General features: G+C 41.4%; 1 protein-coding gene across 4 annotated transcripts in view; it reads right to left on the bottom strand.

Annotated features, from left to right (window-relative positions):
- Positions 1 to 11,721, bottom strand: part of stat1b (signal transducer and activator of transcription 1b) — a 39,969-nt gene extending 28,248 nt beyond the window's left edge. For 3 of the 4 annotated variants that reach the window (XR_016490561.1, XM_021579195.3, XM_090215702.1), the window contains exon 1: positions 11,172 to 11,721. The gene's annotated coding sequence lies outside the window, so the exon portion shown is untranslated. The remainder of the gene's footprint in view (positions 1 to 11,171) is intronic. The other variant, XM_090215701.1, reaches the window with a different exon arrangement.
- Positions 11,722 to 26,335: the final 14,614 nt, after the last annotated feature.

Below are 26,335 nucleotides of genomic sequence, written 5' to 3'. Positions count from 1 at the left end.
GTGGGACACAATCATGAAGTGGAACGACATTTATTGGATATTTCATATTTCAAAATTTCAAACAAATCAAAAACTGAAAGATTGGGCGTGCAAAATTATTCAGCCCCTTTACTTTCAGTGCAGCAAACTCTCTCCAGAAGTTCAGTGAGGATCTCTGAATGATCCAATGTTGACCTAAATGACTAATGATGATAAATACAATCCACCTGTGTGTAATCAAGTCTCCGTATAAATGCACCTGCACTGTGATAGTCTCAGAGGTCCGTTAAAAGTGCAGAGAGCATCATGAAGAACAAGGAACACACCAGGCAGGTCCGAGATACTGTTGTGAAGAAGTTTAAAGCCGGATTTGGATACAAAAAGACTTCCCAAGCTTTAAACATCCCAAGGAGCACTGTGCAAGCGATATTATTGAAATGGAAGGAGTATCAGACCACTGCAAATCCTCCAACCCTAATCTACTCAGCCCCTACTCAGAAGGTCATACGCCATCGCAATCTTCGCTCTCTCTCTCCCACTACTCTCCTCTTCTATCCTATCATCTCTTCCTTCTGCTAAATCCTTCTCCCTTCGGTCTCCAGATTCTGTCTCTTAGACCCTACTCTCCTCCCTGTTTGCTTCCTATGACTCGCACTGTCCCCATTCCTCCTGGCAGGCTCAGCCCTCCCCTCCTGCTCTGTGGCTGAGTGACTCATTGTGAGCTTACAAAACAGGGCTGCAGACAGCTGAGCGAAAAGGGAGGAAAACGAAACTTCTGGAGGACCTTTCATCATTTCACTCCCTCCTCTATACTTTCTCTTTCTCTGTATCCTCTGCTTAAGCCACTTTCTTACCCTAGGAAACTATTTTACACCTTCTCCCCCCTCCTTAATCCTCCACGTCCCTCTCTGCGGACAAATTTGTCAACCACTTTGAAAAAAAACATCCACTACTCATTCACTCAGCCTATTGAGTCCACTGGTCTCACTCACACAGAACTACCCTATGCCTCTCTCCTTTGTTCTCATCCTCTATCCGCTGCCTTTGACACTGTGAACCATCAAATACTCCTCTCCACCTTCTCAAGGCTGGGCATATGCTCAGGCTATGCACTATTGGATTGCATCATACCTGGCAGGCCGCTCCTACCAGGTGACGTGGAGCGGATCTGTGTCTGCCCCACGTACTCTTACTACTTGTGTCCCCCATGACTCGGTTCTAGGCCCTCTCCTCTTCTCTCTATACAACAAGTCACTCGGCTCCATCATATCCTCAAATGGTCTCTCTAATCATTGCTTTGTGGATGACATTCAACTACTTCTCCCCCTTCTGACACCCAGGTGGCGACATCTCTGCGTGCCTGGCAAATATCGAATCTTGGATGTCGGCCCACCACTTCAAGCTCAACCTAGACAAGACAGAATCTGCTCTCCCTCCCGGGGAAGGCCTGCCCGCTCAAAAACCTCTCCATCATGGTTGACAACTCTGCAGTGTCACCCTTCCAGAGTGCAAAGAACCTTAGTGTGACCCTGGACAACACCCTGTTGTTCTCTGCAAACATCAAAGCACTGACTCGCTCCTGCAGGTTCATGCTCTACAACATCCATAGAGTACGACCCTACCTCACACAGGAAGCAGCGCAGGTCCTAATCCAGGCACTTGTCCTCTCCCGTCTGGACTACTGCAACTCGCTGTTGGCTGGGCTTTCCCCTTGTGCCATCAAACCGCTGCAACATATCCAGAACGCAGCAGCCCTCCTGGTTCTCAAACTTCCCAAGTTCTCTCATGTCACCCCGCTCCTCCGTACACTCCACAGGCTTCCAGTTGAAGCTAACATTCAAGAGGAACTGCCCCTCCCTACCTTCAAGCTACACCCCACCCCGCTCAGCCCAGGCCAAGCATTTCGCTGTCCTGGCACCCCATTAGCGGAACCAGCTTCCCCCTGAATCAAAGACAGCAGAGTCCCTGCCCATCTTCCGAAAGCATCTGAAAGCCTACCTAATACTTTTTTGCCCCACTGTATGTTCATAGATATACAGTTGAAGTCTGAAGTTTACATACACCTTAGCCAAATACATTTAAACTCCAGTTTTTCAAAATTCCTGACATTTAATCCCAGTAAAGATTCCCAGTTTTAGGTCAGTTAGGATCACCACTTTATTTTAAGAATGTGAAATGTCAGAAAAATAGTAGAGAGAATGATTTATTTCAGCTTTTATTTCTTTCAGAAATGTGGGTCAGAAATGTACACTCAATTATATACACTCAATTAGTATTTGGTAGCATTGCCTTTAAATTGTTTAACTTGGGTCAAACTTTTTGGGTAGCCTTCCACAAGCTTCCCACAATAAATTGGGTGAATTTTGGCCCATTCCTCCTGACAGAGCTGGTGTAACTGAGTCAGGTTGGTAGGCCTCCTTGCTCGCATGCGCTTTTTCAGTTCTGCCCACAAACTTTCTATTGGATTGAGGTCAGGGCTTTGTGATGGCCACTCCAATACCTTGACTTTGTTGTCCTTAAGCCATTTTTCCACAACTTCGGCCTGCAAGCCGCCCCCTTTTTGATCTAATTCTAATTGATCATTAGAAAACCCTTTTGCAATTGTTAGCACAGCTGAAAACTATTGTGCTGATTAAAGAAGCAATAAACTGGCCTTCTTTAGACTAGTTGAGTATCTGGAGCATTAGCATTTGTAGGTTCGATTACAGGCTCAAAATGGCAAGAAACAAAAAACTTTCTTCTGAAACTCGTCAGTCTATTCTTGTTCTAAGAAATGATGGATATTCCATGTGAGAAATTGCCAAGAAACTGAAAATCTCGTAAAACGCAGAGTACTACTCCCTTCACAGCACAGCGCAAACTGGTTCTAACCAGTGTCTGTGTTCTTTTGCCCATCTTAATATTTACTTTTTATTGGCCAGTCTGAGATATGTATTTTTCTTTGCAACTCTGCCTAGAAGGCCAGCATCTCGGAGTTGCCTCTTCACTGTTGACATTGAGACTGGTGTTTTACGGGTACTATTTAATGAAGCTTCCAGTTGAGGACTTGTGAGGTGTCTGTTTCTCAAACTAGACACTCTAATGTTTTTGTCCTCTTGCTCAGTTGTGCACCAGGGCCTCCCACTCCTGGATAAGAGTGTCTGCTAAATGACTAAAAGAAATGTAATGAAAGACATTACGTGAATAACTACAATTGTGTTGAGCAGGGCAGAGGTGTAGGAGGTTGATGCTCTCTCTGCAACTACTTGAAGAAGACAGAGGATTTGGTGATCTGAAAAAGTCAGCAACCTTCACGCTAGCCATGATGAGCTGAGATAATGAGTGGGCTGGTTGATAGATGAGTTCAGATTGGTCTGCCATATACTACGCTTCTGTCTATTTGAGCTGGTTAGTATGTATAGGCAATCCTGTCTAACGTGGCTTTAAAAAAATATTGCTTAGTAGAACTCCATAAGTGTTGCTCTCAACTTTCTGGACGACCGAGTTTTGAAATCAGTGGAATTAGAGAATGGAGAAAACACCTGTCTCTGGATTACATCTTCAAACTAAGGGCAACCATGGCATCCGTGACAGGGAAAAGCATCCAACCATGATGTATAGGGTAAGATAGTGTAGCTAGCTACATTTTCAGTTATTACATGTGTCTAATTTTGACAAAGTTGTTTTCATTTGAAGTTTAAGTGTACTGTTAGCTAGCTAGCTAACGATAGCTGGCTGGCTTGCTAGCTAACGTTACATGTGTGATCTTATTAGTCGTATCTCAGAGCCATTTGTTTTGCTTAATGTTAGCTAGCTAACATTGAACCTGGTTGGTTAGCTACCTGCAGATTCATTCAGGGTAGTAACGTCATGAGTTGTGATTATGGTTTATTGTTTAGCTAGCTAGCTACATGTCTTAACAAAAGACTCAAAAGACTGTTAGCCAGTATGCAAGTGTCCATTTTAATAGAATGTCACTGCGACAACTGTTAGCCAGTTAGCTTGAGTGCTTGACTGCTGTTGTTAGGACAGAACGCTCGGATCAACCCTTAAAGAGATTGGTGGAACTAAAGCTTAACCTTTCTAGCGCCGCGAAATTCAAAAATATTTTTTTGAAATATGTCACTTTCACACATTAACAAGTCCAATACAGCAAATGAAAGACATCTTGTTAATCTACCCATCGTGTCCGATTTCAAAAATTCTTTACAGCTAAAGCACAGCATTTGATTATGTTAGTTCAGAGCCAAGTCGAAAAAACACACAGCCATTTTTCCGGCCAAAGATAGGAGTCACAAAAAGCAGAAATATAGATAAAATTAATCAGTAACCTTTGATGATCTTCATCAGATGACACTCATAGGACATCATGTTACACAATACATGTATGTTTTGTTCGATAACGTGTATATTTATATCCAAAAATCTCAGTTTACATTGGCGCCTTACGTGCAGCAATGTTTTGATTCCAAAACATCCAGTGATTTTGCAGAAATACTCATAATAAACATTGATAAAAGATACTAGTGTTATTCACAGAATTAAAGATACACTTCTCCTTAATGCAACCGCTGTGTCAGATTTCAAAAAAACTTTACGGAAAAAGCATAATCTGAGAATGGCGCTCAGAACCCAAAACAGCCAGAGGAATATCCGCCATTTTGGAATCAACAAAGTTAGAAACAACACCATAAATATTCACTTACCTTTGATGATCTTCATCAGAAGGCACTCCCAGGAATCCCAGTTTGACAATAAATCACAATAAATGACACCGTTCCATCATTCATGTCCAAATAGCCACTTGTTGTTAGCTTGTTCAGCCCAGTAATCCATCTTCATGAGGTGCTTCATTCAGACAAAAACTCGAAATGTTCCGTTCTAGTAATTTAGAAACATGTCAAACGATGTATGGAATCAATCGTTAGGATGTTTTTAACATAGAACATTATTGATGTTTTAACCAGATAATTAATTTGTCTTCAGAAAAGCACTGGTACGAGAGGTAACTCTGTCGGGAGCGCGCGTCATGAGACCAAGGCTCTCTGCCAGACCACTGACTCAAAGAGGTCTCATGAGCCCCTCCTTTATAGTAGAATCCTCAAACCAGTTTCTAAAGACGGTTGACATCTAGTGGAAGCCGTACGAAGTACAACCTCATCCATATCTCCATGTGTATTCGGTAGGCCAAGCTTTGAAAAACTACAAACCTCAGATGTCCCACTTCCTGGTTGGATTTTTCTCAGGTTTTCGCCTGCCATATGAGTTCTGTTATACTTACAGACATCATTCAAACAGTTTTAGAAACTTCAGAGTGTTTTCTATCCAATACTACTACTAATATGCATATATTAGCATCTGGGACAGAGTAGAAGGCAGTTCACTCTGGGCACGCTATTCATCCAAAAGTGAAAATGCTGCCCCCTATCCCAAAAAAGGTTAACTTAAGAGTGTGTGAACAATGCTGAATGAGTGAAGACAAAGTGAAGATAAAGAAGAGCTCTCCAGCAGGTACTAAAATATTCAAAGACCATTTTCTCAAAAGTGAGGTTACAAGTTTATCAACTTTCAAAGCAGAATTTCTTTCCCATTGTTCCTCAAATTCAGTGAATGCTATACCATTGTGTAGCTCTGTGTCTCTGCTTTTATCCAATGTAAAAAAACATAATTTCAAATTTTGATACAATAGACCGAATCAAGGCGGTCGGTCACATTTGTACAGCCAAAACTTGTATGGCGGTGATGGCTTGCGTCAGTTCCATTGAGGGTTTGGTTTGAATAATTTGGATTTAGTTTTATGTTTCTATGACAATCCATGAAAACGTTATAGTGGACAAGAGATTTAAATGCAATTTTATATGATTTGATTATTTATACCAAAACAACACTTATTTTTATGCAAATCAAAGGTTGTAAAAGTAGTCCAGACTTTTTTTTGACTAATTTCACATTTTATTTGAGGTTTCTATAAGAATGATCAAAACAGTTATTGCAGTTAATAGGCCTGTTATGGCTGCTGTCCCCGTACAGGGACCAACATCAGGGGAAATTTCAGATGACAACTAAAAATACAATTTCGTAACATTAAAAATTCTTGAATTTCATGAAGTGGAACGACATTTATTGGATATTTCAAACTTTTTTTAACAAATCAAAAACTGAAAAATTGGGCGTGCAAAATTATTCAGCCCCTTTACTTTCAGTGCAGCAAACTCTCTCCAGAAGTTCAGTGAGGATCTCTGAATGATCCAATGTTGACCTAAATGACTAATGATGATAAATACAATCGACCTGTGTGTAATCAAGTATCCGTATAAATGCACCTGCACTGTGATAGTCTCAGAGGTCCGTTAAAAGCGCAGAGAGCATCATGAAGAACAAGGAACACACCAGGCAGGTCCGAGATACTGTTGTGAAGAAGTTTAAAGCCGGATTTGGATACAAAAATATTTCCCAAGCTTTAAACAACCCAAGGAGCACTGTGCAAGCGATAATATTGAAATGGAAGGGGTATCAGACCACTGCAAATCTACCAAGACCTGGCCGTCCCTCTAAACTTTCAGCTCATACAAGGAGAAGACTGATCAGAGATGCAGCCAAGAGGCCCATGATCACTCTGGATGAACTGCAGAGATCTACAGCTGAGGTGGGAGACTCTGTCCATAGGACAACAATCAGTCGTATATTGCACAAATCTGGCCTTTATGGAAGAGTGGCAAGAAGAAAGCCATTTCTTAAAGATATCCATAAAAAGTGTTGTTTAAAGTTTGCCACAAGCCACCTGGGAGACACACCAAACATGTGGAAGAAGGTGCTCTGGTCAGATGAAACCAAAATTGAACTTTTTGGCAACAATGCAAAACGTTATGTTTGGCGTAAAAGCAACACAGCTGAACACACCATCCCCACTGTCAAACATGGTGGTGGCAGCATCATGGTTTGGGCCTGCTTTTCTTCAGCAGGGACAGGGAAGATGGTTCAAATTGATGGGAAGATGGATGGAGCCAAATACAGGACCATTCTGGAAGAAAACCTGATGCAGTCTACAAAAGACCTGAGACTGGGACGGAGATTTGTCTTCCAACAAGACAATGATCCAAAACATAAAGCAAAATCTACAATGGAATGGTTCAAAAATAAACATATCCAGGTGTTAGAATGGCCAAGTCAAAGTCCAGACCTGAATCCAATCGACAATCTGTGGAAAGAACTGAAAACTGCTGTTCACAAATGCTCTCCATCCAACCTCACTGAGCTCGAGCTGTTTTGCAAGGAGGAATGGGAAAACATTTCAGTCTCTCGATGTGCAAAACTGATAGAGACATACCCCAAGCGACTTACAGCTGTAATCGCAGCAAAAGGTGGCGCTACAAAGTATTAACTTAAGGGGGCTGAATAATTTTGCACGCCCAATTTTTCAGTTTTTGATTTGTTAAAAAAGTTTGAAATATCCAATAAATGTCGTTCCACTTCATGATTGTGTCCCACTTGTTGTTGATTCTTCACAAAAAAATACAGTTTTATATCTTTATGTTTGAAGCCTGAAATGTGGCAAAAGGTCGCAAAGTTCAAGGGGGCCGAATACTTTCGCAAGGCACTGTATATATACACAACAATGGCCGGAGTTGAATGGAACACCTTAGTGACTGTTCCCTCTGCTCTATACAATCAATACATATCTGTTTATTTTATGTGATGATAAATGGCTCATACAATACAAATATTTTTTTTATTTTTTCTTTCACAGTGATAGCGACTCCGACTGGGAGGCCCCGGTGCCAAGCTGTCCGCTCTACCTGTGCCCCCAGTGGTGTTCATATGCCACAGTTCATTACTGCAGGCATGACTGTGCCTCAGAGCCAAAAGGGCACAGCATGGAGGCGTCGTTGTGTTCTGTGTCACATGAAATGCACCACTTGTTCAGTTTGCCTCTGCTTTACATCAGAAAGAGACTGCTATGGGACATGGCACAGGCAGCAAAATACTGTGACGAGGACTTCCAAGGGGTGTACTGTTTTTTTTTTAAATATTTATTTTCTAATATTTTTTAAAACATTTTTTTGTGTATGTGTTAGAATTGCTTTTTGATATGTTGTATATAGTTATTTGCACTGCTGTATATAGTTATAGGTCATTTCACCAATTCGGCCACTTGGGTACATTTGGGCAACTTGTGTGGGACACCTGGGTGACTTCATGCTAAATGTCATGTAGCTCACCCATTCCTGAAGTTATCAGTCTCAAACTTTGCACACCTACAGTTGCCCTCTTGTGTTATCCATCAAAATTATCTCCAGCATCCTATCTGACTGTGTGGCTATTCTATGTACATGTGAAAGATGATGCTACAACAATAAAAAACAGAAAACGTATGCTTCTTCCACCAGATCTACTGTGTTATATTCTCCTACATTAAATTAAAATTTCCACAAACTTCAGAATGTTTCCATTCAAATGATACCAAGAATATGCATATCCTTCCTTCTGGGGCTGAGCTACAGGCAGTTAGATTTGGGTATGTCTTCAGGCGGAAATTGAGAACAAAGGGTTGCAGCTATAACAGGTTTTAAAAGGGCAAAAAATTTTAACCACATCACTTAGACACTCAAGGGCAGTTTCACCGCAGTCCCTAACTAAAACATTACCTCCTGAAAGATCCTTTGTAGTAATCAGAGAGGAATGGAAACTGATGTCAACGTTTAAATAGGCTAACCCACAAATGTCTTTTGAAAATCTGTTGAATGTCTGAGATATTACAACCTCCTTTACCTCATGGATTAAATTTCATGGTGAACTCCCTCCATGTCATGCTGCTGTAAATCACATGCACAGAACATTTCTATGCACTTCACTTGAATTCCAGTCTGCCAGAACAGGCTGCCAGTCAATTATTTAGTCAAACTTTAGTCACGGACAGTGGACCTGAATCAACAGGCTTAGTAAAAGTCAGCCAGTCATGGACAGAAACTCCTGTCAAAACAGAAAAATATTTCTTTACAAGAAAAACACTGAGAGGACATACTGCAGCGTTTCCTGCACTGATGAACAGGACTGTTTTTATTAGTACATTAGATTACGCATTGAACCATTGATTGTACTGTCTCCTATTAAGAGAAAATCTATTAGAGTTACCTGTTCCAAATCAAGGATTTACAATCATTATCACATACTGACTGATTGGACTACTGCAACTCACTGTTGGCTGGGCTCCCTGCTTGTGCCATCAAACCCCTGCAATTTATCCAGAACGCTGCAGCTTTCCTGGTGTTCAACCTTCCCAAATTCTCCCATGTCACCAAATTCACCCGCTCCTCCGCACATTCCACTGGCTTCCCAGTCGAAGCCGCATCCACTACAAAACTATGGTACTTGTCTCCAGAGCAGCCTCAGAGCAACCTTCCGGGTCTGCTCAAAACCTACACGCCAATGCTAGGGCGGCAGGTAGCCTAGCGATTATAGCATTGGGCCACTAATCAAAAGGTTGCTGGTTTGAAAACCTGAGCCAACAATGTAAAAAATCTGGCGATGTGCTCTAATTTGCTCCAGGAGCGCCATGCTACTATGGCTGACTCTGTAAAAACAACACATTCCACTGCACCTATATAGTGTATCTGACCATAAAACCTGAGTATTCTGTTCTGGTCTCTTTGTTCTCCCACACCTACGCAGTCCAAGCTCTTCTCTGGCCTGGCACCCCAATGGCGGAACCAGCTTCTCCCTGAAGCTAGGACTACTTTATTGAGGAATAATCAGTGGTGGAAAAAGTACCCAATTGTCATACTTGAGTAAAAGTATAGTTACCTTAATAGAAAGTTACTCAAGTAAAAGTGGAAGTCATCCAGTAAAATACTACCGGAGTAAAAGTCTAAAAGGATGTGGTTCTAAATATACTTAAGTATCAAAAATAAAAGTATAAATCATTCCAAATTCATTATATTAAACAAAGCAGACGGCACCATTTTTTTCTGCTTTAATTTACGGATAGCGAGGGGCACACTCCAACACTCAGACATAATTTATAAAAAAATCAATTTGCGTTTAGTAAGTCCGCCAGATCAGAGGCAGTAGGGATGACCAGGAATGGTCTATTGACGTGTGTGTGAATTGGACCATTTTCCTGTCCTGTTAAGCATTCAAAATGTAACTTCTGGGTGTCATCAAAAATGTAGGGAGTAAAAAGGACATTATTTTCTTTAGGAATGTAGTGAAGTAAAAGTTGGCCAAAATATAAATAGTAAAGTACAGATACTCCAAAAAACGACTTTAAAATATTTTTACTTTAGCACTTTACACCACTGGAAATAATGTACTTACTATGACTGTGATAGTGCATTCATCTTAAGACAGCTAAACGGGACTAACTGGATAAGAGTGTCTGCTAAATGACTAAAATGTAAATATATTCAGTCAACAGCTATGATTACAATTGTGGTGGTGTGTAAGCCTTCAGTTTAGCATACACTTTTTCTAAACCTTTGAAGCATTGCAAGATCAACTTTAAACAGCTGAAGTGTCTTCTTTATACGATTATGCTGAGGGTTCAACCAAATGCATTCTGAAAACAGCATTTTATAACTAAAACAAAGATAATACAAATGTAATTAAGATAATAAAAAGATGGTAATCTATCACACTTGCAGTTATTACACATGCATTTACTGAGTATTTAAAAATTAGATAGCCTAACCACTTTTGACAAATGATATAAAATATTTTTATAGAACTTTAACGAAAGGTTGCTAGATCGAATCCCCGAGCTGACAATGTAAAAATCTGTTGTTCTGCCCCTGAACAAGGCAGTTAACCCACTATTCCTAAGCCGTCATTGTAAATAAGAATTTGTTCTTAACTGACTTGCCTAGTTAAATAAAGGTTTAAAAAAAGAAAAAAAGAAAGCCCAATACAATTTACAAAGAAAATACATTAAAAAAGCATAATAACAAATCCAAGCAATGTTGCAAATTGTCTCTTTTGTGACAAATTCATTTAAAAAAGATACACTTTAAATATCACCATATCAATAATATAAGAAAATGTAAGTGTAATTATTAGCAAGTATACTTTCAGTTTCACACTTTCCTTGATTTGGTTTCCTTTGACACTGTTTTGGTCAAAATTCCCTGCATGCGCAATGCTTTTTTTGGGGGGGGAGGGTGTTATACCTAGGTAATGATTGCTGTAAGAACCAGGTAAATTCAGTAACCTGCACCTACCTTGAATAACGTTGAAAACGGTACGAAAAGGTGAAGTCAAGATAAATGGGAAAGGTCCCTCCACTTCACCAGCCTGGTGGCTCAGACAACATATGATATTAACATTTGTATTGTCAATAAAATAATTCTGAAAATACCAACTTTTATATGAACAGCTGTTCAATGGCACAGCCCATATGCGATAAAGCCTGTCATAGCTAAGCTTTTGCAAAGGTTGACGCCCATAGTAGTAGAGGACCAATCAAAGTACATATGCGTTTTAGCACTGTTCTTTCTATTCGGCAACCTCCCTCGTCAGACTGAAATCAGAAACTTCAAATTAAAAACGCAACTTATTCAGAGCGTAAATAGAAACCTAACATATTATTGAACACATAAGTTTTGGAAGTAATTCCACAGCTATTTGCTGGGTAGTTCATCCTGTACTCCAATGGCATGTTAAAAATTAACCATAGTCCATTTATTACAGTTGCTCGGCAACGTTCAAGAGTCGCTATAGTCACAAATAAACTTTGCAAACGCTCTGCAGTTTCTGTCGGAGGGAGTAGCCGAAGATTATAGAATGGCTGTGTACAAACCACGTGGTTTCCAAGAAGGCGAAAGTAGAAGGAGCCTCTGATAGGAAACATACTATAAAAAGGCAATGACTAGATGGGATACAGCTGCTGTCATATATGACGTAAATTATTTAATTGTTTCATTATTATTTTTCGCAATCCCTAACCCTTTATCTAATCTTAACCTAATTATACTTGCCTGCTACGTTAATAACCTAACCTGCTGTGTACGTTCTCCTAAACCTCCTACGAAAATGTGTGTCCCTTCTTGACAAAAGCCTATAGAACGAAATGTACTAAAATTCTGCTTTTTTTCTCCAGCTTCCACAGTGCAGTAATAATGCCTAGAAACAACAAAAAAATACAATACACACATAATCCAAAAAGTAAAAAGAAAGAAATTATATCAATAACAGAGAACCAGCAATAACAGAGACCGGAATAGAACCAGCAATAACAGAGACCGGAATATAGACACTGAGTGTCCACATCATTATGAACACCTGCTCTTTCAATGACATAGACTGACTAGGTGAAAGCTATTATCCCTTATTGCCACTTGTTAAATATTGTCACTTGTTAAATCTACTTCAATCAGTATAGATGGAGGGAGGAGACAGGTTTTTAATCATTGAGAAAATTGAGACATGGATTGTGTATGTGTGCCACTCAGAGGGTGAATGGGCCAGACAAAATATTTAAATGCCGTTGAACAGGGTATGGTAGTAGGTGCCAGTCACACCGGTTTGTGTCAAGTACTGCAACGCTACTAGATTTTTCACACTCAACAGTTTCCCGTGTGTATCGAACATCTAATTCCAAAATCATGGGCATTAATATGGAGTTGGTCCCCCCTTTGCTGTTATAACAGCCTTCGATCTTCTGGGAAAGCTTTCCACTCGATGTTCTAACATTACTGCGGGGACTTGCTTCCATTAGGCCTGGCTTGGAGGTTGGTATTCCAATTCATCCCAAAGGTGTTTGATGGGGTTGAGGTCAGGGCTCTGTGGAAGCCAATCAAGTTCTTCCACACAGATCTCGCCAAACAATTACTGTATGGACCTCGCTTTGTGCACGGGGCATTGTCATAATGAAACAAGAAAGGGCCTTCCCCAAACGGTTGCCACTAAATTGGAAGCACAGAATCGTCTAGAATGTCATTGTATGATGTAGCATTAAGATTTCCCTTCACTGGAACTAAGGGGCCTAGCCCAAACCATGAAAAACAGCCCCAGACCATTATTCCTTCTCCACCAAACTTTTCAGTTGGCACTATGCATTCGGTCAGGTAGCGTTCTCCTGGCATCCGCCAAACCCAGATTCGTCCGCCGGACTGCCAGATGATGAAGCGTGATTTATCACTTCCGAGTGATTGCATTGCGCAAGGTGATCTTAGGCTTGTGTGTGGCTGCTCGGCCATGGAGTCCCATTTCATGAAGCTCCCGATGAACAGTTATTTTGCTGACAGTTTGGAATTCGGTAGTGTGTGGGGCAGAAATTTTACAAACTGACTTGTTGGAAAGGTGGCATCGTATGACGGTGAACTCGGGATCTGCCCCTCCGGGTAGAGTCCTGTAAACGTTCCCCTTGATTTTATTAGCCCTTTCCCCATTTCCAAGATCCTTAGCCCCTCTGCTGTTCGTCTTCTGTTGCCCCGCACCCTCCGTATATATCCCACATTTCATGTATCAAGATTAAATCTCTGTCTCACAGCGCTCTGTCTCCTCCTTTTACCCGTACTCCTGTTTTTCTCTCTAGTCTTCCCGGTTTTGACCATTATGCCTGCCCTGACCCTGAGCCTGCATGCCGTTCTGTACCTTTCAGAGGCTGCTCTGGATTACTGACCTCTGCCTGCCCTCTGTTTTTGTAATAAACTTTTGTTACTTCGAACTGTCTGCATCTGGGTCTTATCCTGAGCTCTGATATTTCTCCCATTCTTCTTTGCAAATCCTCTCAAGCTCTATCAGGCTGGATGGGGAGCGTCACTGCACAGCGATTTTTCAGGTCTCTCCAGAAATGTTAGATCGGCTTCAAGTCCGGGCTCTGGCTGGGCCACTCAAGGACATTCAGAGACTTGTCTCGAAACCAGTCCTGCCCTGTCTTGGCTGTGTGCTTAGGGTCATTGTCCTGTTGGAAGGTGAACCTTTGCCCCAGTCTGAGGTCCTGAGCGCTCTGGAGCAGGTTATCATCAATTAACTCTGTACTTTTCTCTGTTAATCTTTCCCTTGATACTGACTAGTCTCCCAGTCCCTGCCGCTGAAAAACATCCCCACAGCATGCTGCCACCACCATGCTTCACTTTAGGGAAGACGTGACGATTGGCATTCAGGCCAAAGAGTTCAATCTTGGTTTCATCAGACCAGAGAATTTTGTTTCTCATAGTCTGAGAGTCCTTTATGTGCCTTTTGGCAAACTCCAAGTGGGCTGTCATGTGCCTTTTAATGAGGAGTGGCTTCTGTCTGTTCACTCTACCATAAAGGCCTGATTGGTGGAGTGCTGCAGAGATTGTTGTCCTTCTGTAAGGTTCTCCCATCTCCACAGAGGAACTCTGGAGCTCAGCGTGACCATCTAGTTGCTCAGTTTGGCCAGGCGTCCAGCTCTAGAAAGAGTCTTGGTGGTTCCAAACTTCCTCCTTTTAAGAATGATAGAGGCCACTGTGTTCATGGGAACTTCAATGCTGCGAAAATGTTTGGATACCCTTCCCCAGATCTGTGCCTCAACACAATCCTGTCTCGGAGCTCTACGGACAATTCATTCGACCTCATGGCTTGGTTTTTGCTCTGTCAAGTAGACCATAATCTATGGATTTCCATTAACTGGTAATACAGATATGCATCTGTTGGTTACAGATATTGTACCTTTAAAAAAAAAGTAGGGGCATGGATCAGAAAACTAGTCAGTATATACCACCATTTGCCTCCTGCAGCGTGACCCATCTCCTTCGCATAGAGTTGATCAGGCTGTTGATTGTGGTCTGTGGAATGTTGTCCCACTCCTATTCATTGGCTCGGAAAGGTTGCTGTATATTTTTGTGAACTAGCATACGCTGTCGTACACATAGAAACTGCTATGCCCTATGTATCAAAGGTGCAGGGTAGAGTACCGGGTGGTAGCCATCTAGTAACAGTGACTAAGGTTCAAGAAAGAGTACTGGGCGGAGGCCGGCTAGTGATGACTGTTTAAAAACGAATTCAGGATCGGAGGGTCCCCCACAGGATGGTTGAACTAACGTAGGAAAATGCGATTAGCATGAGGTTGTACGTAACAAGAACATTTCCCAGGACATAGATATATCTGATATTGGCAGAAAGCTTACATTCTTGTAATCTAACTACACTTTGTAGATTGTAGAGGAATGCAAATACCTGGGTGTCCTCTTGGACAATAAGCTTCAGTGGAGTAAATGTACAGACCTGATCGACAAAAAGAGCCAACAGAGACTGTACTTTCTCAAAAAGCTGTGATCTTTTAATGTAGACTGTACTATACTGACTCTGCAAATCTTTCAATGAGAATATTTAAACTTTTTGTATTGTTTGTTGGTTTGGCAATGCCACTGTCAGCTAGAGAAATATGATGAGAAGGATTATCACCACAGCAAGCAAGGTACTTGGAGTCAAACAGGCAGGCCTGGATGAGATCTTTAAGGTCAGGGCCCTCCGCAAGGCTCACAAATTCTTTTAGACCCAAGCCACCCCCTGTACCCGGACTTTGAACTACTTCCCTCTGGGTGCAGATATAGGGCAACCATCAGCAGGAAAAACAGAACTAGACAATCATTTGTGCCAGGTGTAACATCCCTCCTAAATAGCTCGGGCTAATGTTCCTATCGACTCCATAAGGCCAGCAGGCTAGTCTTTTTAAAACGTTTTATAGGTATGTAACTGTTATGAAAGTTGTATTGTCAATTTTGTTTTGTATTTAAACGCCACTTTAAATGTGTGCATGACACTGCAACAAAATTTCCCCATGGGGACAATAAAGTCAGTGAGTAAGTACACTGTCCAATTTACAGTAGCTATTACAGTGAAAAAATACCATGCTATTGTTTGAGGGGAGTGCACAGTTATGAGCTTGAAAAGTTATTAATAAGGATGGTAGGGGACGCCATGTGCGACTGACGTGTTTTCCGTTTGCTCCCGTGGTATTCTTAAAGTTTATGTGAATTTTGCAGCAGAACCATATTTATTTTCAAATATTAATTTGATGATCCCTTTCCATAAAAACCAAGACTACTTTGCTTCCGAATGTCAGCATGTCGACCAAACATAAGGCCAAAAGCATGACTTTGAGAAAACCCGGCCTACAAGACCCGCTCTCATCACCACCCTCTCCTGAGTCTGAGGGCCCGGGGACGCACACTTTACCCGGGGGTGCGGCTTGGCCTGGCGGCGCTGAAATGAACATTCTCGAGGCCATCAAACTACTACGCTCTGAGATAGTTGAAATGAAAACACAGGTGGTTGCTACGATTGAGGCCAGAATACAGGAGGTTTCTGATACTTTAAAAGCAGATTTAACCATCCTGCGGAACGAGACTGTGCCAGCAATCACATTACTCAAAACAACAACTGCGTCACACACTACAACGATTGCAGCACTGGAGACCTCCGCTACTAATGTCTCCGATTTAACTACATCCCTGGAGGCTGAAGTTAAACGCCTAGCTGCGGATTTGAAAAAGGTGGAGGAGAGCTGTGTGAGTTTAGAGGGATTCTCTTGCAGCAATAATCTGAGACTTGTATCGGTCCCAGAGTCAGCGGAAATGCATCACGCCACGGATTTAGTCTCAGGGCTGCTGAAGGATGTTCTTGCCTTAGATGAAAAGCCCCTGATTGATCGAGCCCACCGGTCGCTGCGCCCAAAGCCCCGGGATGGGGAGAGGCCCCGTGACATAATTCTTCGAGTGCACTTTTTTCATGAGAAGATGGAGATCCTCCGACGAGCCCGCAATACCACTCTGAGCTTTCAAGGACAGAGCTTCTCCATCTACCAGGACTACTCCCCCACTGTTTCCAGGCAGCGCGCAGCTTTCGGACAGGCGAAACGAGTACTTCGGGACCATCCAAGTGTGAAGTATGGACTGCGATTCCCGGCCCGTTTATGGCTATCTCATGAGGGTAAAGACTACACATTTGAATCTCCGGATGAGGCTATGGCTCACATTCAACGTCACATCAGGAAGTCTTGAATATGCTCACAGTTCAGCAACTGTTGCTTGCGAACTGTGGATAGTAAGTAACCCACCTGTGGTACAATTATGTTTAGATATAACAGGCTAGTCTTGTATAGTTGGCGAAACTATTTAGGCTTATTTGTTGTGATCTAATGTTTTGATCATCTAGCGTGCGTGCCTTACAAGCATTCAGTCATTTTAATTTAATTGTATTAAGGTTTTACTTAACTCCTGTGTTTCTAGGCTGTCTGCTCACCTATTTAGTTTGTTTACACATTGTCTCAGTGACTCAAAATATTTTTGGTTATTTGTTTACTGCATCCGTTTGCATTGACCCAGTAAACAGTAAATGTCTCCCGAGGCTACACGGTTTTTGGGGTCTCACTTTAATTTTAAAAGTTTTGAGCGTCATTTATGCCCAGCAAACGTTCAACACTTAGTTTTTTGGTATTGGTTGTAAGCTGTCTCAGCGTCAACTAGACTACTATTATAATTACTATTAACAAAACGTTATGTTTGTCGTAAAAGCAACACAGCTCATCACCCTGAACACACCATCCCCACTGTCAAACATGGTGGTGGCAGCATCATGGTTTGGGCCTGCTTTTCTTCAGCAGGGACAGGGAAGATGGTTAAAATTGATGGGAAGATGGATGGAGCCAAATACAGGACCATTCTGGAAGAAAACCTGATGGAGTCTGCAAAAGACCTGAGACTGGGACGGAGATTTGTCTTCCAACAAGACAATGATCCAAAACATAAAGCAAAATCTACAATGGAATGGTTCAAAAATAAACATATCCAGGTGTTAGAATGGCCAAGTCAAAGTCCAGACCTGAATTCAATCGAGAATCTGTGGAAAGAACTGAAAACTGCTGTTCACAAATGCTCTCCATCCAACCTCACTGAGCTCGAGCTGTTTTGCAAGGAGGAATGGGAAAACATTTCAGTCTCTCGATGTGAAAAACTGATAGAGACATACTCCAAGCGACTTACAGCTGTAATCGCAGCAAAAGGTGGCGCTACAAAGTATTAACTTAAGGGGGCTGAATAATTTTGCACGCCCAATTTTTCAGTTTTTGATTTGTTAAAAAAGTTTGAAATATCCAATAAATGTCGTTCCACTTCATGATTGTGTCCCACTTGTTGTTGATTCTTCACAAAAAATACAGTTTTATATCTTTATGTTTGAAGCCTGAAATGTGGCAAAAGGTCGCAAAGTTCAAGGGGGCCGAATACTTTCGCAAGGCACTGTATACTACTGGGCTGCAAATTTCAGAGCCGTTCTGTACTGGCTGCAGACTGATCCTACTGGCCCTAGACCACTCTGGGTCCAGATGGAGTCTGAATCGTGTAAACCTGCAGCACTTTCCTCTGTGTTGTGCTCGTCTCTCCCAGTGTCCCTAGGCAAAAGGTGTGTCAACCCAATTGTAAAGCAGTCTCTTAAAATTTGGAATCAGTTCCGTTTAGCCTTTAGCCTCCGAGGCTTTTCTCTATCAGGCCCAATCAATCAGAACATTTTATTTCCTCCATCTTTGAATGATGGGGCTTTTGGCATTTGGCACTCACTAGGCCTCTCTTCGATAGCCCAATTATTCTTTGATGATACATTTGCCTCTTTTTCTCAGCTGCAGGAAAAGTTCAATCTCCCCCAATCCCATCTTTCCGCTATCTCCAGACTAGAAACTTTGTCAGAGCTAACACACCTGGATTTCCCAATAGGCCTGCGAATACAGCTATAGAGAGCATCTTGGCGTTGAACAAGCTTCCTAGGGGCGCAATTTCAGATGTATATGCAATCATTCATGACTTACAGAACCCTTCTTTGGTGCCTTTGAAGACTCGATGGGAAAAGGATTTGGGGGAGGAACTTGGGGAAGACGCCTGGAAATCTGTGCTGCGCAGGGTGCACTCGTCCTCTTTTAGCACTAGACACAGCCTCATTCAATTCAAGGTGGTTCACCGTATCCACTGGTCGGGGGCCAAACTTGGAAGAATATTCTCTGATTTTGATCCTACCTGTGTCAGATGTAAAGTGGAACCAGCCACACTGTTGTATATGTTTTGGGGCTGTCATAAACTGTCAGGTTTCTGGGAATTAATATTTAAATGTTTCTCTGATATATATGACACTGTTATAGATCCGTCTCCCCTTACAGCCCTTTTTGGAGTACTGCCCATGGGTACCCCCCTATCAAGAATCCAGTCGGACACTGTTGCTTATACAACTCTTTTAGCTAGACGGCTAATACTACAGAACTGGAAGATGGCAGCTCCCCCATCTTATAAATATTGGGTGAGAGATGTGTTGTGCTCTCTGAAGCTAGAAAAAATTCAATTCGGTCTGTGGCCATGACTCTCTGTGAGTGGTTGCATTTCTCCACCCTTATCCCTTGACTGTTTACAGGAACAATGGTGAGGTGTTTGCTCTGTCCCTGTACTATAGATTGCCCTTTAACCTCTGTAGCCTTCTGCCTGGTGTGTTTAACTTGTCTAAAGTATGGTATCTTTAAAGCTATTTTTTTATTTGTATTTTTATTTGTATATTTTTTTCTAGTTGAGTATATTATTTATATTGCTTTGTCTTGTCTCTGTGTGTGTGTGTGTAAAACTTAATAAACAGAGTTTAAAAAAAAGTTATTAATAAACCAATTTGGCACAGTCTTGATACAAAATTTGGATCAGAAGTGCAATGGTTCATTGGATCAGTCTAAAACTTTGCACATACACTGCTGCCATCTAGTAGCCAAGATCTAAATTGCATCTGGGCTGGAATAATACATTATGGCCTTTCTATTGCATTTCAACGATGAGGGTACAAACAAATACAATAAAACGTTTTTTTTCCCTTTGTATCTTCTTTTACCAGATCTAATGTGTTATATTGTCCTACATTCATTTCACATTTCCACAAACTTCAAAGTGTTTCCTTTCAAATGGTATTAAGAATATGCATATCCTTGCTTCAATGCCTGAGCTACAGGCAGTTAGATTTCTCTGGAGAGCCATACAGTTGCGGACGGTGAAATTGCCGTACCAAGCTGTGATACAGCCCGACAGGATGTTCTCAATGGTGCATCTGTAGCAGTTCGTCAGGGTCTTCTGCGGTTGAAGACCACATTGCCTGTGTGAAGGGACCATTTCAGGTCGTCAGTGATGTGCACGTCGAGGAACTTCAAGCTTTTGACCCTCTCCACTGATGCCTCGTCGATGTGCATGGGGGCATGCTCTCTCTGCTGTCTCCTGTAGTCCACAATCAGCTCCTTCCTTTTGTTGAAGTTGAGGGAGAGCTTGTTTTCCTGGCTCTCACTTTCTTCCTGTAGGCTGTCTCGTCATTGTTGGTAATCTGGCCTACCACTGTGTCGTCAGCAAACTTGATGATTGAGTTGGAGACCTGCATTGCCACACAGTCATGAGTGAACAGGGAGTACAGGAGGGGCTGAGCTGTAATCGATGAACAGCATTTTTTCATAGGTGTTTATTTTGTCCATGTGGGATAGGGCAGTGTACAGTGCAATGGCGATTGCGTCATCCGTGGATCTGTTGGGGCGGTATGCTAATTGTAGTGGGTCTAGGTTGTCAAGTAAGGTGGAGGTGTTGTGGTCTTTAAATAGTCTCTCAAAGCACTTCATGATGACAGAAGGGGCGATAGTCATTTAGTTCAGTTACCTTTTTTGGGGTGTAGAGGAACAATGGTGGACATTTTGAAACAAGTGGGGACAACAGACTGGAATATGGAGAAATTGAATATGCCCGTAAACACACCAGCCAGCTGGTCTGCACATACTCTGAGGATGCGACTTGGGATGTCATCTGGGCCAGCAGCCTTGCCAGGGTGAACACGCTTAAATGACTTACTCAAGTCGACGATGACCTAATAAAATTATCTTGGGAGGTAATATGGTCGGCATTTGATGGTGAGGTATTCCATATCAGGAGAAGAAAAGGACTTGAGTTCCTGTACGTTACCACTATCACACCATTAGTTGTTAATCATTAAACAAACCCCTCTGCCATTCTTTTTTCAAGAGAGTTCCTTCTTCCTGTCAGCACGATGGATGGAGAACCCTGATGGGTGAATGGACAGGGTAATATATCCGGAGAGAAAAGGGATTCTGTAAAACAGAGTATGTTACAGTCCCTGATGTCTCTCCGGAAGGAGATCCTCGCCCTGAGCTTGTCTACTTTATTGTCCAGGGACTGAATATTAACGAGTATACAAGTACAATCAGAAACGGTGGATGGTATGCATGCCGCCTGATTCTGACTAGGGCCCCACTTCTTCCTCTTTGCCGGCGCCTGCATTTTGGTGCAGTCCCCAGGATTAATAGATCTCCCTTAGGATGTTCAAACAAAGGTTCCAGGTCAGGGAATTTCTGCTCAAATATCTAGTGCGTGACCGGCAAACTAATGTCCAAAAATGATTTTAGGTTGTAGTTAATAATACAAGAAACATTCTGACAAATAACACACAAAAAATAAATAATACTCCGTGACATAATAACTGTGTGACATAATCAGCCATGTCAAATGTGACATAACCCATTATGTCGAATATGAAATAAGAATGTGCTTTATAAAGGGTCACATGTTGGGCTGAAGGATGGCATACGCTCTAAAGTGATATCATGTTAGTTACACTACACCTAGTCTCTTTCCCAGACACTTCTGCCAAATGCGTGAAAGGTTTGGTGAACCAACACATCAAATTTGGCCTTCATTAGTTTAGGTTTAAAATCACATGTTAAAAGATTAATTGTGGAAATGGGTAGGGTTTAGCAATAATTATGCCTTTTTGACTGTGTTAAGTAGTGACGATGACTAATACTTTACTCAGTAAGGTTACTCCTATAGAATTCTATGGTCAATCCCATTAATTCTATGGTCAATCCCATTAAAGCCAACTTTGAATGGTTGATATCCCAGGCTTATATGTGTTGTGTGTGCAATAGCCTGGGGACGACATTACACCAAGAAACACTTACCTTGATGAAAGCCCCCAACCTACATAAATTGAAAGTGTCTTTCTTCTGGGACCAAGTGACATGTTCCTCAGAACACAAACAAGCACACAACAAAAACGAGCCATAACGCATGGTACTGAGCCCAGTCAAGCAAGTTTTTGACACATTCACCCACTCCCCCGCTGAAAGATAAGCCACAAAATGTTGGCATCATTGTGACAGGTTGTAACCAAGCCCTGGTCTCCAGCATGGGAACAGAAGAGGAATACCTGGTGCAGTAGTCTCCGGTTGGACAACTCCAAATCCTCTTGGTTATGACAAACACACACACACACAAACTTAAGCTTTGTAAGTCCATCAACCCACGTAAATACCTCTCACACCCTACAGTAACCTGTGAATAATGAGAGAATCTTCATAAATCAGAAGAACCTTAATAGCCTATTTATTGACACTTTATGGAGTGTGCTGTAATACTTAGTTTGAAGTGAGACATCTTCTGTCATTCATAACACATCTATTTAGGCTCTACATCGCATTGCGATGAATGCTCACTGAATTAAAGGGCAACTACACTCAAAAATCCAAGTTTCTTAGATTTTTCACAGAACTCAAAAGTAATTCCCTGATGTAGTTTAAGCCATCCATGTCTTTTTCTTCTATTAAACAATTGTGAAAACACTGGGGTGAACCAGAAACAAATGGGGGGACATACGACACCTGGAAAAAACAAACAAGGAAACGTAATTTAGAGAAGAAAAAAATAAAATAAAAGCCCTGCCAAGGTTTTTAGCTGTGCATGACTGCACTTTAGAGTGTGTCATCTTGCAGCACAGCATTTTGGGGGAAGTTAAGATCAAATCCAATATTAACTATGCTCCCAAGAGGGAAGATGTTGGGCCATCCTAGAAATGTTTTAGTGAATTATAATATAATATTTAACATTTAGCAGACACTTTTATCCTAAGCGACTTAGTCATGTGTGAATATATTTTTTACATATGGGTGGTCGAAGCCAATATCCTGGCATTGCAATGCTCTACCAAGATGCAGGACAGGGTTATGATTTACAAGGCCTTTATTAAGAGGTGCTTATTCCATCCTTTATAAAGCACAGATTTGTCATATTTGACATAGTGGGTTATCGACAGTAAAATACTCTGAAACTTTTTTACTGCAGCATACTGTAAATGATGAAAAATGTTGTGGGCGGGGAAAGAATTGCTATATTTCGAATGGTACAGTCATACTGTGTCCTTGAAGCGCCAAAAACCTTTTGACCATTAGTGGTGCATGATATTGTTGTCTCTGGTTCATCAACATACCCTGTAAGAGGCTAAATAGGAGGCTATATTTGTTGCACCCGTAAGTGAGAATGCTGTACCAATTTAACTCCTATCTGGTTATGGTGCCCCATCCATTTAAAAATGTATTTAAAATTATTGAAGTGACTGCAAGTCTTAAACCTTAAATGGTTGAGCATTTTGCCATATCCTTTTGATCTGTTTTGCCCTACAGTCGTTGACAGTTTGGAATCTGATGTCCTCCAGCAATTTTTTACTTTTACTGTTGGAAAGCAATATCCCAAATATAAATACATGTCACGCCCTGACCTTAGTTATCTTTGTTTTCTTTATTATTTTGGTCAGGGCAGGGTGTGTCAAGGGTGGATATATATGTTTAATTTGTCTAGGGTTTTTTGTATGTCTAGGGTTTTTGTAAGTCTAGGTGTTTATATGTCTATGGTTGCCTGAATTGGTTCTCAATCAGAGGCAGCTGTTTATCGTTGTCTCTGATTGGGGACCATATTTAGGTAGCCATATTCCTTGGGCATTTTGTGGGTTCTTATTCTATGTTTAGTTGCCTGTCTGCACTATTCAGATTTGCATCACTGTTCGTTTTGTTGTTTTTTCTTTAATAAATTAAGAATGTACGCTTATCACGCTGCGCCTTGGTCTCCTCCGTACGACGACCGTGACAATACATTAAAGTACACACACTAAATGGTAAATGTTTGCAAAGTTTAAGCAAAGTTTTGTTTTTTTAGACACAACTGCAAACTTCAAGGAGTTGGTCTGATGGGAATCAGTGATGTCATCGGCCTCCCCCTTGCTTGAGGAACAATGGAGGAGCAATAGAGAACAAAAGAGGAATTACATGACAACTGGACTGTAACATTAACTGGCTATACACTGTACTGTTTTGTTGTAGCTCCACAGACCTAATATGTGGATGGTGTGGGAAGAAGGTCCACGACAACCTTCTATCTGCAGGATGTTTATTGTAGACAAGTTAGCTATAACACGTTAGTTTCTGGACACCTACGTGTGATCTGTACTGGAGCTAAACAGAAACTAAACTGCTGAACCAACGGAGAAACACTGAACATAACTTATAATGTCATGACAGTTGGAACATACAGCTGTTAAGTAGAGATCAAAGTAAGAGGGACATACTGCTTCTGTGGCACAACAATAATGTATTTATATTAAAGTAGGTGTACTGTCATTTGAAATACATAATTTTACTTGCAAACAAGCTGCCTGTAAGCTACTGTCAAATTCACTGTAACCCCTTTACAGTGTAGCCAGACTATTAGCCTACTCCGGTACACGATGTGCATAAGAACAGCCTCAGTGTGCCATTCACAATAATCCCCAGGCATGCCTTATTCCTTAAATGATAGTTGAAGGGGAGCATGATATTTTTTGCAGTGCATGGGTGAGTGCATAACCACCTGTGTCACAAACCGTTGGTAGAGGCAGTAGGCCCAAAGTAGGCCTACAACGCTCTTATATCATGCTACAGTGTCTCATTGCAAAGTAAACCCAGTAAGTCAGCGTACATACTTCAAAGTCAAACATAAACTACAGTAGGAAAAAAGCTCTTGGCACCTTCTAAGGCAAAACATTAGAAAAACATTAGAGATGTTTTCCCCCATGCAGTAACTTAATAAGGGACAGCCCAGGGTACTTTCCGACTTTACTACAATACAGTACAATACAGTACAGTAGCCACTTCTTGATGCAAACAACTGTAGCAGGTCAAATGCCAAGTCGAAAATGAAAATCACTTCTGCATTTGGGATTGAACCATTCAGGAAAATATTTCATCATAAAAAGAGGAAATGTTGCAGTTCTGAAGAACCTGCAAGGGGGAAAAAAACTGAAGGCAAAAACCTAACATTTGGTTCATATTTGAATGCAGGAAAGCTACTCAAGGAGAGAAAGTCTGATTAAAAATATTGCTTTGTCCAGTACAATATTTTATCCATCCAGTGTGATTGTTGATTATGGACCATTACTATTATGACTATCTACAGGTGTACTATTACTCAGTAGTAAAGAACATGGGGGAAATCATATTTTGTTAAGCCCTTTTACTATTGGAGAGACCTTCGACGCTTAGGTTACTCTTTGTACAAAACTTGGTTCTTCATAGAGTAGCTATTTTCCAACAATAACCGACAAGCACACATAAAACTTGAAAAAGCCATACATGCACATTAATAAAATCATTGAGGATGATAACACACAATAAAGTCTGGGACTTATTTCCATTGTGGTCCTCTTGAGACAAGATGGCTAGACAAGATCGAACAGAGTATGGCAGTGAAACAATAAAACAAAAACAGAGAAGAAGAACATCTATCTCCTCATTCCAGTTATATCACAGGGGTTATTCATATGGGCACAGAAGATATCAAACATATTTTTACTTTATATTTTAAAGCTGCCCAGAGAAGACGTTGTTTTTATGGGCAGAGGCAACTCATTCCATTCTGAGGCTCCAGTATACAAGAAAGTATATTCCCAGCATTACTCCTGAACCTATATAAGCACACATCAGCAACACCTGATCTGGTGCTGTGATTGTGTGCATCCCTAACAAGAGGAAAGTAATCACTTAGATATCTGGGCGTAGGACCATAAATACTCCTGTAAACCAAACCTAGTCTAATCTGGGACACCCTAGCCTCAACAGGCAGCCAGTTTAGTTCCTGAAAGCAGCTCCTGCCTATGTGAGTAAGTGGACTCACCTTCAATACTACAGCTTATTCTGCGCTATCTGGAGCTTCCCCTTCATTAGTTTAGATAAGCCACCAAACCAGGAGGTACTAGCATAGTCAAAATGGCATTGAATGAGGGCAGTAGCTAGCACTTTCATGGAGTCCTTATCAAGCAGCTTGGACTAACTCCACTCTGATTTCAGACAATCTACACAATGAAGTCAGTCAAGTAAAGTAGACATGAATCAGTGGAGTATGTTTTTCTAAAACCCGACTGAAAATCATACATTAGACCCTGTTTGTTAACATATTCATACATTTTCTCATGTACAACTCTCTCCAGGATCTTTGATGTTACACAGATGATAGATACAGGCCTATAATTCCCAGGGGCAGACTATCCCTTTCTTATAGAGAGGTATAACTTTAGCTTGTTTCATGTCCCTGGGAAAGGTACC

This window comes from Oncorhynchus mykiss, chromosome 22 (assembly GCF_057628025.1).
Source record: "Oncorhynchus mykiss isolate SJ-2025 chromosome 22, ASM5762802v1, whole genome shotgun sequence".
In the NCBI taxonomy this organism is placed as follows: Eukaryota; Metazoa; Chordata; class Actinopteri; order Salmoniformes; family Salmonidae; genus Oncorhynchus; species Oncorhynchus mykiss.
This window is presented reverse-complemented; position numbering and strand designations above follow the sequence as displayed.